Genomic DNA, 14172 nt, shown 5'->3' on the forward strand with positions numbered 1-14172 from the left:
CTAGCTTTATACAATACTGTTCAAAAGTACTTTTTTTATGAATTAGTGAAATCAAGAGTTTCAGCAAAACATATTAAGTTATAATATTCTATTCTCTTTTTAACATTCTATTCATCAAAGAATCCTGGGGAATTTTTTATTTAATTTTTTCCACAAAACTAATATTAAATATAATTAGAAGAAATGTTTCTTGAGCATAAAATCAGCATAGAATGATTTCTGAAGGATCATGTGACACTAAAGACTGGAATAAATTCAGCTTTGAATCACAGGAATAAATTACATTTTAAAATGTATTAAAAAAGAAAACATTTTAATTGTAATAATGTTTTACTATTTCACTTTTTACTGTATTTTTGATCAAATAAATGCAGCCTTGGTAAACATAAGAGACTTCTTTCAAAAGCATTAATAAATCTCACCGATCCTAAACTTTTGAACAGTAGTGTATGTTTTATTAGTCAAGCATTCTGTGCTTGCATACTTGATTCTGGAAAAACAGAGAGAACAAGTGAGGAACAGAGAAATAAAGTCAGAAAGAGAGAGAGATGTGTGTGAGATTTGGCTGTTGATCAGGAAATATTTGAGTTTAGGAGTGTTGACTCATTTACATCAGAACAAAACAGGCAGCAGCTTGACAGCAAGAAAGGGACATCTGCCCTCATATGTAGACTGATATTTCCCTCTGCGAGAACAGACTTCAGTCAAACAGAAATGAGTTTCTGTTTTCATGTGCCTCGGAGGGGGTGGAGGAGTTTTCATCCAACAGAAGTGTGATTATGTCACTGAAACTTCTGATATTACTTTTGCTTATTGAGTTCTGTTTCATATGAGCGCTTAAACGAGCTGTTACGCCCCTATCCTTGATCAAAGTTCTCCGCTGACTCACCACAAAATCAACATCTTTCGAAGTTTTATGAAACATCAGAAGTACAGAAGCATACATGCAACTCCTCCCCCTCCTTTTAATTAAACAAATAAACCACAAAACACCATCAACCATAAAATAAAGAATATGAACATAGAGCATGTAAACAAATATCTATCCATCCATCAACCCTTTGTGGTATTTTAAAAGCACTCAGTTACTATGGAACTGTGTTAGCTAAACAAGATGAGAATTACCATACTGACTCCTCTCATCCATCAGGGCTGTCTCATCCAATCAGAGAGCAGGATCTTAGATTGATCTGCCTCATAAACATTTAGGAGTTTCCCTCTTTCTCTTGGTTTCACGTTTACTCAGTAAAAATAGAGCCCTATTAGAACGCTAAATTTCACCCCGGTTTTGCATTGAGGTCATCCAGAGGTCGCAAGCAATAGTTATTCTAGAGAGGAAAGTGAATTGCAAATGAAGCAATGCTGAGTAATACAAAACACTACCAATACATGGTTGATTCCTGGTCATTAGCTGGTCTAAATTTGTATAAAAGCATGATCAGATGGATGGTCAGCTGACAAATCTAATTTCAACCTGGTAAATATTGAATAGACAGTTAGAGATGGTGGACCACCTTAGAAGAGCAAAAAATCAAATACCTATTTAAAAAATAAAAATAATTTTTGAGACTTTAAGAAAAAAAAAAAATCTGTATAACTGGCTTTTACAATTTCTTTGTCGATAAAGACAGAATTATCTGGATTTTAAAGGGAATCTAAAGGTAAACGCTAAACAAAACTGTTTGCATATTTGTTTTACTGTTTTGACTGTCAAAATAAAATAATCATGATTAATCTCATAATTTCAACCATTCCGTATCATAGACTGTAAAAAAAGATGGACGACGCCCCTTCGCTCTCTTCCATTGGTGAGAACTGAAGCCGCCAGAGTCCCGATATGGCGCTGACATATTGGAACTTGAGTCTGCACAGTAGCGATCTCGGGACCAGACCTGCGCAGTAGTGAGCAGGAAGTAAAGCCGCGAAATCAACGCTCCGCCCTCACTCTCGCAGAATGCACTCAGGGAGAACGCATTCTGCACACTTTTTTAAAAATGTATTGCAGTACGACAAGAGGCTTGTTCAAATAAAGTAAACACAATCTCCTCAGTCCTCCGAAGATCCCGAAAAAATGTCCGTTGGTGCTTCAGTGACTACTTCGCTCAGAGAACCTGACAATCACAGCTGTCAATCATGACGTTACACCACCGCATCACGTAACTAACTAAAAACCAACTTATTTTTGAAACAGACACTTGAACTTACATCAGCGTGATAAAAACGACAGCAAATGAAAGAAACCACCTTTGGAAAAAAGATATTTGAAGTGTAATTTAATTGTTTAGTTGATCTCACGTACCGTTGAATAACACGGGGAGGCGGGGCTTATGACCTATACTAGGACCAGTCACCGGGGGGCGATCGAGACGTTTTGGCTTCACTTTTCAGGGCTTGTGCGGCACGCTTGTTCCGTATAAGCAGACTGAAACATTATGTAAAGGTAATTGTAAAAATAATAATAAATAAATAATACAATCAAAATGTAAAATAACCTAAACATTTCTGAAATTTGATGTGTCCCTCTGTAACCTTTCAGCCCCCTCTTTGTAAAGCACTGCATTATAAAATGTATTTTATGTATTCCCTTGTCAGGTTTGGGAGTTTCTACATTAAAACTGGGCATGTACAGTATGTGTTTAATTCTTTGCTTATGACACTACACCTACATGCTGCAGACTGTGATTGATAAATATCAGCCATGTTTTGCTCACCGGCTCATTTGATTCGCATTGCCTTTGGCGACCTATGCAAGAGATCGATTGTATGTATGTGACTTCAAAAGTATAAACACCCCCTCATAAAACTGACACCTTAGTTTGATGTGTGACACGTCTGTCGTCCCTGCTGACTGATGTCTTTCATCACACACGCCGGTGCTCTGATATCCACATCCTGTTTTCATATTGAGCCTGTCTTAACAGATCCCTTTGATGGATGACGGCAAATATAACGGATAGAGTTCAGCACTGGCTCGCTTTGAGAGTTATATCCATCCTTACCCCGTTTCCTCTAATTAAGCCAAAGTAAATATTAAACACGCCTCTTTTGACTTGACGGAGAGTAAACAGCTTGTGTTTGTTAAAAGTGGCTTGTTAAAATTCTGCATGGGTGGATTATCGCAACTTCAACAAAGCGCTGCTGGACGGCAAGTTGTTACCACTCCACACACCACATGCAGCTTCAATGGCACATCATTTTTATTTATTTTACTAATATGTCGTCAATATGCAGAGCCACACGGCATTTGAGCCATCTGTAAAGCCATCAGATAATCCCCCGAATAATCTGTACCAAATACTATCACTACCGCAGCTGCATATGGGCCATAGGCAACATGCTGAGGCAGGAGATGCTCATCTGAGAGCTCATCTTTTGTTTTTTGTTTTTTCTCTCTCTTCTATACTGATCTCACTATACAGTGTGAAGTCATGCCTTCATTTGCTAGGCATGAATGTTTTATGTATGTTTAATTATAACTGTGAAGCACTTTGGGCAACAACGTTGTGCTATATAAATAAATAAAAGTTGAAAGTTGAAGTTGAATGTAAATATGTATTTTTAGTCAGAGCATGGATGGCTTTTCATACACATACTACAGTGAACATGATTTAACCAAGTACAACATGTTCCTGGATCAACACCTTTGTTGATCCTGGAACAACATTCCAATCAACCAATCAGATTTGAGGGACACGTTTTCACAGTTTATGTCAAGTTTAGACTTACAGCCAGGTTTAGATGCTTCTACATCAGTGTTATTCACCATCATTTCCCTTTGATTTGAGGCATAAGTTATGGATGGGGTTAGGTTTAGGCGTAGGGATAGGGTTAGAACTACATTTTCAGACAGGAATGTTGTTCGAGGATCTACAAAATATATTTATCCACGAACATGTCTTACTTGGAAAAATCACGGTGACAACATATTTTGTTGATCCAGGAACAACATTCCTGTCTGAAAGACGTTGATCCAGGATCATGTTGTACATCCTACTGTGCAAAAAGGCCTGATGTGACTGTTTTGGTAATTGCCATTTAGAAGAAAGTTTAAAGTCCAAATCATTGTCCACAAGACTTTAATAACAAACCATTTGCTTAGGGTATAAATGTCCAAATCAATCAATTGTTGACCTGACGGACAGTTGCTCTAACCAAGAGGTTTAAGAAATGCACACACACTTAAATTCATCGAAAGCTCTTTAAAGTTTAATGTGCAGTTTTCCCAAAGCTAATGACTTGGCATTTTGTTTTTAAAGGCAGAGCAGAGAAACTGACTCTGTGTAATGGCTTGATCTGCTTGAAAGCATCTTTAATGTTCTGTTTACATTTTAAACTGACCTGTAGCTGTCTTTTTACTGTAGCTGTCCTAGGTAATAGGTTGCTTTACACCAAACTAAGCTAACACAAATCTAAAACTTGATCTTAATTAAGCTGTTTGGGTAATGAGATGGTAAACATGTTTAGGGAAACAAATATTTATTTATTTAAATAATAAAATAATTACAAATATTTATTCAGTTGCATTGTGTTATGATGACCACCCCCAACTGTACACAAAAAATAAATTAATACTTTTGTTCAGCAAGGATACAATTAAATTGATCAAAAGTGACAGTAAAAATATTTATAATAAATAATATTTATACTATATATAATATTTATAATTTATTAATATTATAATATTTATTATATTCAGAGTTTCTTTCCATATATTCAGAGTTTCATTCCATATATTCAAACTTCATATTATAAATACAATAAAATCCTGAACGGCATGCCATATACATAATATAATATCATAAATGTGTTAACTGTATATATATATATATATATATATATATATATATATATATATATATATATATATATATACACACATTTATAATATTATATTATGTATATGGCATGCCGTTCAGGATTTTATTGTATATATATATATATATATACACATTTATAATATTATATTATGTATATGGCATGCCGTTCAGGATTTTATTGTATATATATATATATATATATATATATATATATGAAGAGTTCAGATGCAAAAACCTCTAAGTGCCATCTGAGATTTTCTTCTAGAATGTTCATTTTTATCAAGCTTGTATATTTAAGTTCAGTAATTTTACTTAAATGGCAATTAATAGATAATTTTCATGGCCATTTAAGTGAAATTACTGAACTTAAATATACAAGCTTGATAAAAATGAACATTATAGAAGAAAATCTCAGATGGCACTTAGAGGTTTTTGCATCTGAACTCTTCATATATATATACACACACACACACCCAGTATTTATTTCTATATAATGTATATATTTCACCTTTACCTATGACATCCACAAACTCATTGTCTAAGTTTTCTGGAACTTACTGGTTTGACTCTTGACAGTCATGAGGCAGCGCACCTGTCTATGACACAGGTGTGGGTTTGTGCCCTCGGGTCATGACCTGGCTGAGAAGAGGCTTAGATTGTCATCCATGTCATCTGTGCAGCGCTGGGCCGAGGCAGGGTCAAACGTGATGGTCCTGTGATGGGAGAAAGAAGGATCAGAGTAAATCTCAGAATCATGATTACCCAAAACTCAGGGATGAAGAGATATTCTCATATCTGTTGACTTTCATCTGCTGTGAAAAGCTCACTGCTTGTGTCCTGTCTCTCTCTGTCTGTGTGTGTTGATCGACAGTTGTGTGCTTGGCAGGGTCAAGAGTTTGAGGCAGCCCAGGTGTGGGTTCAGCGATGCATGTGCTCCTATGAGAGTTCAGACTCAGTCTTTCAGAGGCTACCAAAGCTAACACACTGCTCTAGCCTTTGCGTTGTTCTTTGTTGTTTGTTGACGGTTTACAATATATATATATATTTATTTATTTTTTTTCTCCAACATCAAACTCTCCCACCACATTCCCCTTGATATTTCCTTTCCTCACAATCCTCTTATCTGTGAAGAAGTATTTTAAAATGGAAGACACCAGAAAACCACAGACAATTACAGAATCAGTTAAATAAGAGATGCATTTTTAATAAGCAGTAGGTATGTTTACATGCACTAATTTTCATCAATGGAATGAATTCAAACGTTACAATCTGATTCACATAGTCACTTACATGCGCATTAAATGTATTTCAAACAAAACTTTAGTGCATGCATACTTGCACAGTGACTAATTAACTCACATTCGTATGACTTAAAACATAATGTAAACATCCGCATCATGGCACTGTGCACAAGGCATTTTTTAACCTGATTTGATGTTTTTTTTATTTTATTTTTTTTTATTCAAGCATTTGCATGCCTATTTTTTATTGTTCCTTTTTAGATTTTTTTTCTATTTATTTTTTAGGTCTACACCACCCCTTTCAATCAAAATTGTATTAAAATCAAACTCAGTCGGATTGATTGAGGTATTTACATGAAGGCTTTTCAGTCTAAATGAGCCCTCAATCTGATTTTATGGGTGCATGTAAATATAGCCAGTGTTGGGGGAAAGTGTGTTATGTAATCAGATTACTTTTTCCCCCAAGTAATGCAAGTAAAGCAATCCATCCAAGTTACTTTTTCAAATAAGTACAGTATTTATTTTATTTCTTTAAAGTCCTCCAGTGGTCAATAAGTTTATCCCTTAAAACTCATCTTTGATCACCAAAATGAAATGTCTTCATGACTTAAAATAGCTTGAATGTAACTCTACACCTTTGCCTCATTTAGTATACGTGGTTCCGCCTGACGGGGCTAATGGACGATCACACGTTTACGTGATTGGTTACAAGGGTAGTTTGTGACATCAGAAACACCAGTGATTTCAAATCGCGATTTTGAGACTGTCTTTGGTTCACTGCAGTTTTAAGGAGAAATTACTCAGCAATGTTGTTGACTTATTTGCACATGATTTGTCTTAAAGCATATTAAAAACACCACATAGACATATAAACAACATTAAAAGAATGATTTTCACCACAGGGGGACTTTAATGTCAAATGCAACAGAAAACCTTGTATTTAGAAACAATGTATTTATATTTTATTTAGGTGTGCAAACACTGTAGTAGTTGTTACACATGCTGGTAATGTAGTACTAAAGCAGTAGCAGCTCCTGGCCATACATTTAGATGGGCAGATTCTGGGTCATAGCAATTCTGGAGTGGCTAGCAATAGCAAGTTAGCTTTGAATGCATAAGATCCCACCCTTCCTTTAGTACGCTGTCCAAAGCCACGCCTCCTCTAAAACACATGGACACAACATCCAAAGCAGAGTCTACAAAGTGTCATGAGAGACAGCATTAAACTACCTCACGTCTCAAAACACATAACATTACAATAATAATGAACGTAAACAACTTAGAGAGCGCTGACCTGTACCACCTGACTGCTGCAGATTCATTTCACCATTGATAGTGTTGCCATTGATACGCATTCTGAGGACGTGAGTCAGCAGGTTGCCATCTCTTAATTTACAGTAGTTACTGGAGTGAATGCAGCATAAGCTGGTTGTTTTGGTTCAGGAGGAACTGTAAAAGGTGGCTGCTGTTTCAGTTGTGGTGCTCAGTGACTGACGTCTGTCTAACTCTAACATGAAACCCGTTGATGACGTGTGATGTCTGCGCGAGCAGGGTACACAGAGGTATGCAAATACATATGTCGACAGACAGGTAGGACTTCGTATCATTGCATTCGGACCGAGGCAAAGTGCTTCTGCTCTGGAGGAGAGAGAGTCTGAGAGAGTAAAAACGTGAAAAAGTAATGCAACTTACTTTCTATGAAAAATACAACATAATGAGTTACTTTTTATGAGTTACTTTTAAAAGTAATGCTCCCAACACAGTTAATAAGTGCACTTAATACTCTGTGCCAACCCTGCCAGAGTAGATCATTTTCTTTAGTGCTTTATACGACTGACATTTTCCTCGAAGCTCCTTGTCACGGCATTTTTTTTTTCAGGTGTGAGACTGTCTTTATTCAGTTGGAGGGGTATTAAAATCCTTGACACAACCCGAAGAGGAGTAAAGGGACAGAGAGGAGAGAAGAGTCCCTCATTTGTGAAACGTCACAGACCTGAGACTCAGAAAGATCAGAAAGGGCCCTTTGGGCAAATTAAAAATTCATGATCTCTTCTGAAGCATAGAAACAGAACAGAAACTGAATGCGGTTGTGGAGAACGCTGACTCTTCGGCTGAAATGGAGCATGTCTTTCATCAGTTCTAATGAAGGCCCAGAGGGAGAAATAGAGAGAGAGTTGGAAAGAGGCAGGTTTTTAAGGGTTTGGGACATTCCTATATATCAACATAGAACTGTTGAGCTGAAGTAATCATCAAAAATTGGAGTCCAGTGCTGTGCTGGCTTCCTGTCTGTCTCCATTGCTTCCTGAGCTCACATTCAAAGGCTCTGCTCCAAGCCTGGTGAGCTCATACTCATAGGCAGCTTCCTTCTAAGGCAGTTTTGAAATGCGCTTCAAGGGAAATAATTCATACGCCACACAAATTATGCTCCTCATGGGTAGTGCATGAGAGGTTTGCAGAATGCTCACAGCTGATGTCAATGTAGTATCGCTAAGATAAAAGAATAACTCACCCAAAAAAAAAAATTCTGACATCATTTACTCATCCTCTTCCAAACCTGTATGACTTTCATTTTTCTTTGGAACACAATCAAGGATATTTTAAAGAATATTTTAGCTGTTTTAGCCAACGCTACTTCAAGACCAATTCACATGAATTCATACGAGTGAGTAAAAGGTGGCTAATTCGTACGATTTGTCTAAATCCACGTGATGGATAGGTTTAGGGGCGGGGTCAGGTGTAGGTCATTCATACGAATTCATACAAATTGGGCAACTCGTAAAATATGTACGATTTAGCAAAATCTTACGAATTTGTACGAGTGAAGTCGAATGAATTAGCCACCTCGTAATACAGAACAAACAGTAATATTGTGAAATAATATTATAATTTAAAATAAGCTGAATTTTCAGCATCATTACTCCAGTGTGAGTGTCACGTGATCCTTCAGAAATCATTCTTATATGCTAATTTGCTGCTCAAGAAACATTTCTTATGTTTATCAGTGTTGAAAACAGTTGTGCTGCTTAATGTTTTTGTGGAAACAGTGAAATATTTTTTTAAATAACTTTTGATTTATTTTTGAACTTTTAATGTCATTTTTGATCAATTAAATGTGTCCTTGCTGAGTAACTCTTCTCTAGTAACTATGGACTATAACAACCCCACACTGTGTTTTACAGGAAGGCACAGATAGTTCAAGAGGAATAACTGAACATAGCTCTCCTGTGTCATTTGTTTAATTGTCTTTCTTCATAACGCTCTGCAGCTGGTCACATTTTTCCAGGGGAAAAACAATCAGGCTGCGAGAGCGGAGACAGCAGTCCCTTCTGTGACAACCTCTTCCTTCCCTCCACTGAGACACAGACATGTGTGGGAGAAGAAGAAGAGCAGAATAATAAACCATGGACACCCGCCTGTCAAAAGCCATCACACAAACAGGAGCTCGGTGCCTCTGTTTTGGATCAGCAGGCGAGTCAAAGAGCTTGTGTCCCCCGAGAGACACTCAAACCCCCCACCCCCTGTCCCTAAAACTCTCTCACAGTACCCAGTCTGAAAGAGCCAGTCAGAGAAGAGATGGAAGAGCATCAATCATCAAATAATAACACTGTAAACGGGTTTATTACATTTTGTCAGGCACGTTTAATGTTTCACCTTTGGCAGTTAGTATGTTCCTTTAAATCTAATAACACACACATACATACACATACACACACACATACACATACACATACATATATATATATACAACAGTTCTTTCTGGTTCTCGAATCTGATTGGCTGTCATGGAGGTCGAGCAAATCCACCATATATGTTTTTTTTTTAAATACTACTGTTGTGTTACAAAATGTAGTTTTAAGAGTTTTTTATGTGAGAATGTAGTTATTTAGACATCAAATATGTGACTAATATATAATCATAACACCTATTTTACAATCTGTTTAGACCTATGGTTTAGAGACGCTTTCGCCGATGCGAGCTCCAGGCCGTCAGCGGCCGTTCAGCACCCGAAGAGAACATGAGATATAATTAATTTGGGGTTTATCAAAATGGCAATCTTTGGTCTTATTAATCTATTACTTGTTCCAGAGCAAATCGATTTTGGTTAAGGTGAAAATTAAGTTTCAAAGGGTCTGTTGGTGATTTTAATAGTCAACTTCAGTGACAGTTACATTAATACACCGTTAAGGCCAATTTATACTTCTGCGTTGAGTGTACGCCGTAGTGTACGTCGTAGGATACGCACGTAGGCGACGCCGTCGTGAGCATTTATACTTCTGCGAATGTCTGTGTTGCTCTGCAGTTACACCGCCGAAACGCTAGTTGGCGCGGGAGGGTTTTAATGTTCCAGTTCCACTGTGTTTACATTCCTCGCGGCTGTTTTGAGTTTAGGTTTCTACGAGCAATGGCGACTGAAGGAGTCATACAGATGGCTGTATTTCCGCACTTCTTCAAGCAATCTCTCGGTCACTTGGTCTATTTCCATGGCTCTTCACTGATCTTCGGAATTTAAAAATGGCGGGCGGGCGGTGCAGAGTGCAGAAGATCATTCCGGAAATGCGTAGGAGGAAACGCGATGCTATCCAGCCGACCAATCACAGATCTTGCGGTCCGCGTCGCCGCGACGCGTAGTTACATTTTTGAGGAGGTGCGCGTCAGGGTACGGCGAAGGGTACGACGTATGGTACACGTCAATGCGTATGCTACGCCGTACCTTCTACGCGCACCCGACGCAGAAGTATAAATTGGCCTTTAGAGGGGGCCAAATACTGTCTTTATGAGTGACTGGTTGTAAAAAGGTTGTTTTAGCACTGTCATTCTTTTAAAAGGACAAAGACAAAGATATTGCTTTTCTCAGTAGACATTCATACTAACTTTTTTATTTAATGGATATAATGTTATGGACATTGACCTGAAGAATGAATGCTATATCAGATGCAGGTAATACAGTCGTTTAGTCTATCTCTCTCTCATAATACCATAATGCTCTACACTGCATAATACAATAATCTTCAATGAAGCGACTCAACGTTCCTCCGTTACTAGTTCTAAAGTGACGTTTTAGAATTAGTAACGGAGGCTTGAGCTCAACTGTCAAACTGTCAACTTGAGATTTGTTTCTGTGGCGGAAGGAAGTAGTTCTGCACAAAAGAGTGTTTTTAAAGACACTCTGTTGTTGGTTATTCTTTATTTACTCATTTGAGCCGTTGTATAAACGCAATATCACACTCGTAGCTGTGCGATATGGCTGTATATCAGTACGCTGTGATTACCTGCGGTCTTGTGCCTACGGCCAAATCAACGTTTATTAATTAGAAAATATTTCATTGTGTTAAAGTAGAATGAAATGAGTGGTAATGCTAACAGATTTCTCTGTGGGTATTAGGACAAGAACTCTGATTACTGAAGGGGAAAGACCAGGGCTGGGTTTAACCTTATCGTTAATACGTGTTTCCTGAAACGTTCTTAGTTAAGTATACCTTCTGTAAGTCATACGTTCGGAAGGTTGGTCTGGACCACTCTTAGCTTTACCTTATCACTGTTGCAGGTGTATACGAATATAATTCTTAAGTTCTAATACACACAGACAGTGTTCAATTAGTCTAATTCAAGTGTTTTCATGCAAAGAATTTTTTTTTTATTATACGGATTGTTGTTCGATTTTTAATTATATTATCCAAAGGTACATCCGCTGGCGAACCATTAAAGGCTTAACCTCCTACGACCCCGTGTCCACATACGTGGACATCACATTTTTGGATGTGTGCGGCATAATACTTAATTCTGTGTAACTGGAACATGTTTTTCACAAACGAGGACACTTATACTGCCATCTGGTGGTGTCAGGAGAGAAAAAAATGTAACATAAATAATGTCAAGATGGCGGAGAACACAGGCGAAATGTCACGCAGGCACATCAGACCAAAACGTCCACAAGGTAAAAAATGTAATAACATTTCATTGTTGATTCTTGTTAAGTTATGCATAATAGTGTTGTATGATTAAAATGGCATGCACATTTGACAAACTTTTGTAACAGGAAAGATTTACTAGGCTGCTAAACTTGATGTCCACATATGTGGACAATGGGACTTAACTTCGATGAAACTGTATAAGAATGCTAGCAAAAAAAATTAAATTTGTAGTTGCACTGAGCTTCGTGACGCACATTGACACACACACACACACACACACACACACACACACACTCACTCTCTCTTGCTCACTCCCGATCACACACACACACACACTTGCTCAGGCACGTGCAGAGGGGGGGGGGGGGGGGGGGGGGGGCGTTGGGTTGGGTGCTCGAGCACCTGCCCTTTTGCCCCTTGGTGCCCAAAGTGCCCTTTTGTCAAGGCAAAATTTCCTCTCCTTTTTTTGTAATTAAAGGCCCTTTTGTGGATGCCTGCCCAATCTAAGTATTAGTAAAATTAATGAATAATAATTTAGCCGTAAATAAAATGACCCACATGATGACCTTTCACCTGACGAACTCAACCGGGACGATTCCTCTCGCTGCAGTGCACGCGCATTTTTAAAATTCGCGCGGCTACGCGCACTACCACAGGATATCTTCAACTCTGCGGCTGCTGGTAAGTGGTGTTTCATTTTTAGCGAAGTGCTTATGATGTTTGTTTACTTATTATTGTTATTTTACAAGAACGACGTAAAGAGCATGCAGAAATGTTGTTTACATTGCTGTCTGTGTGTAGGCTGTAGAAGTTACGTTAGCTTGCTGTTTAGGGAGAAAAGTTTCACGGGTGTCGAGGGGTCTGGTCTTTTTATGTTATTTGTACTTTAAACTATTATTATTATTATTACAATATTTATTTAAAAAACGTAGAGTGCCTTAAAAATGATCACTACACTGGTAAGGCTTACCAGTATCTTATGTTTTGTGTGCAGCAGCATCTGTGAACATCTCCCCTAACAGCCTGGACAGAGTCAGCTTTACAGCAGGTCCGTGAGCTAGTGAGCCAGTTCCAAACACTGTCAGCTATCTTTACATCTTGTCATGGTCACATAAAAATGGTTTAATCAGCTAATATATCTCCTATATGTTTGTTTTAATGTCTACAGTCTCAGATCAACTCCAGCAGTATCATCATCATCATCATCATCATCAGCAGCAGCAGCAGCAGCAGTAACAACAACAACAGCAAAGGCAGCAAACTCATTTAAGGACTTTAGTAAGAATTTACCAGAAACAGGTATCACATTAATGTTAAAAATATTGTAAAGTATTAATTGCTGTATTTTTTTCTGTTTGCTTTGTTTTTATTTTCATTGTATAAATGTAACTCTTGTATTTTTGTAAATCAGTTTATGCCATGAAAGTAGCCACAGATGCTGACATGGCATTAAATAAAACTATACTGTACTGGATGAAACGTGGGCCACGTTGATTTTGTCCTACACAGTTTACTATAACAGTTGTTCTTTATTATTCTGTAGGCTAGAACAGAGAAGGAAAAGCCATCAGGTTGGGGCAACTTAAGATACTTCAGTTTCTAATCCCAGAGTTATTAATATGTACACATAATTATTTTTTATTTTTTTACTTTTAAACTTAAAATTTGTCTTTTCTGTTCTGTTTCTTTTTCAAAACTGCATCAATGCATTTGCTGCCGTATCGATACAGAATCATCCATATTGATATATTGCTGTATTGATATTTTGAGCACAGCCCTATTTAAAGCCTTGTTCCATGTGCCCCCTTTTATACTTTGAGCACCTGCCCCTCCAGAGGTCTCTGCACGGCCCTGCGCTCACTCGCGATCGCACACACACACACACACACACACACACACACACACACACTCTCTTGCTCACTTTTTTTTGAATATTTTTTTTATTTTGATATAAATTTTGTTTTTCCATATCAATGTTCAGAAGTGGTGATCAGTTGACAGCTCCGCCCCTCTCTTTACCAGAGTGTCCAAGACATACGGCCGCAGGTCAGATGAAACGACCACAAAGTCGATCATCGGCCTCTGGCCTAGGGTGTCCTGGTGCCACCCCAGACAGCAACATAGTATCAGCCCAGATCTGGCCCAAATCTGGTTAATTTGGATTCCATACGGTCCAGATGTGGGCCGGATCTGGGCCGACAC

The 14172-nt window shown here is 37.9% G+C and overlaps 1 long non-coding RNA gene across 1 annotated transcript; it reads left to right on the top strand.

Annotated features, from left to right (window-relative positions):
* Positions 1-12593: 12593 nt before the first annotated feature.
* Positions 12594-13819, top strand: LOC309501367. The gene is made up of 3 exons (XR_014206877.1): positions 12594-12651; positions 12965-13018; positions 13139-13819. It is a non-coding gene; the product is annotated as an uncharacterized lncRNA (long non-coding RNA).
* Positions 13820-14172: the final 353 nt, after the last annotated feature.

The sequence above is a fragment of the Leuciscus leuciscus genome (genome assembly GCF_965113295.1).
Source record: "Leuciscus leuciscus genome assembly, chromosome: 6".
Taxonomy (NCBI): domain Eukaryota; kingdom Metazoa; phylum Chordata; class Actinopteri; order Cypriniformes; family Leuciscidae; genus Leuciscus; species Leuciscus leuciscus.